Consider the following 1,826-nt stretch of genomic DNA (forward strand, 5'->3'; position numbering starts at 1 on the left):
GCTTAAGACGATGTCCTGAATGAATTATTGTAGTGAATAATTGTCCGGCTTACGAATCCTAACGTGTGCCACATCCCTGATAAGAGCACTATTCATTATCGAATACAGCACAATATCTCAAAACCCGAGACCACAACAGCAACAGCACAGCTCATGACAAGTTGCCCGGTGATGCGGTAAGCTTATTACTGCCGCGTTTTGCGTGTAATAAAACCATATTAACGCGATAGCGTTAAAGATCGCGTTTTGCAGAAATTACGGTGTCGGTGTCTACGTCGCTGTTTGTGAGCGAACAATCATTATCTTACCCGAGACTAAAAAATCGAGAAAGATCCAAATAAAAGAAATAATACAAAAATCTTAGGTTCGAGTGAGAATCAAACCCAGGCCGTCTGTGTGCCAAGCAATTGTTCTAACACAGAGCCACGACATTGACTGAAACTCCTTCGAAAAAAAAACACGATATGAATCTCATGTAGTGGAAGGAGTCTCCTTAACGCATGTAATACTGCATGGCAGAAGCGTAGAATCGCGTCAGGCGTCAAGACATATGAATTGCGCAACGAGAGGTTGTTTTAAAGGGCCACCTATGGCAAAGTGGTCAGACGTATTTACGCATCATCAGCTGCAAAAGCATCAACAAAGTGAACAGCTGCATAGGTTCGCGTGTTGCCTTACGGACGCGTAGTGAACCCTTATCTGACTCGCAAAAGGAAGAATTGTGGCGTAGTGGGCACTTAAATACTGTACTAGCAGTAGGTATTCTAGGATAGTTTCAAACGGTCATTGTTAGGCACACAGTTCGTCTCCTTACGAACCGATTGAGGCATGCAGTGAGAACCGAAGCCAGGATAGCAATTGAGGAGACGATGCGCACGGGGCCCGATTACGCCATCGCTTTCTATATACCCTTGAGGACGAAACTCTATCGTCCTCCAATTTTTTTGCCTTCAGCACAAGTAACAAGACGAGTGCATGAGTCCACAAAGCTTCGTGTTTTCGGTCGTATAAAAAAATCTACACATTATTATGAAAGTTCGCACATGGTCATAAGAACTGCGCGCCCTCTGTAATGCTGAAAATTCACCAAGACATGTAATACATCATATGAAACGCCCTGCATACAATTTTACACCACCCCTCTAAGGCTCATCAGAGTAACAAATTACAACGATCTCACAGTCCATCAAAAAGGTTCAGCTTTCCTTTAGAAAAATGAAAAAAAGAACATACAAAAAGACGCTACAGAGGTCACCTGATATTTCGTCAGCAATCTGTAACAAAGCTACAGCAGAATATCCAGCAACGTGAGCGGTGTTCGAGTGATGCGCTATGTGAAGTTCAAGTGTTTTGAGATCCTACCTACACCGAATGGTTTAGTACGCGTGGGGATGAAAAAGCGAACTTGGCGCGTTGCACAATGGCGTATGTCGAAGCTCGCGTAATCTCATGTTCGTATTCCTTTACTCTCTTCCCTCTATTTCATATGCGAAGCATGTCTTAGCGAACCCAAGGCACATTAAGCGTTTCTATCTATCTATCTATCTATCTATCTATCTATCTATCTATCTATCTATCTATCTATCTATCTATCTATCTATCTATCTATCTATCTATCTATCTATCTATCTATCTATCTATCTATCTATCTATCTATCTATCTATCTATCTATCTATCTATCTATCTATCTATCTATCTATCTATCTATCTATCTAGCCGCCTACGTCTCGGTGCTCTCGTGATCGCCTCCTTAACTTGGTGTAGACCAAAGTTGGCATGGGAGTGTAAGGGAGTTCGAGGAATATGACCGTCTGGTCGTGACGAA

This window comes from Rhipicephalus sanguineus, chromosome 8 (assembly GCF_013339695.2).
Source record: "Rhipicephalus sanguineus isolate Rsan-2018 chromosome 8, BIME_Rsan_1.4, whole genome shotgun sequence".
In the NCBI taxonomy this organism is placed as follows: Eukaryota; Metazoa; Arthropoda; class Arachnida; order Ixodida; family Ixodidae; genus Rhipicephalus; species Rhipicephalus sanguineus.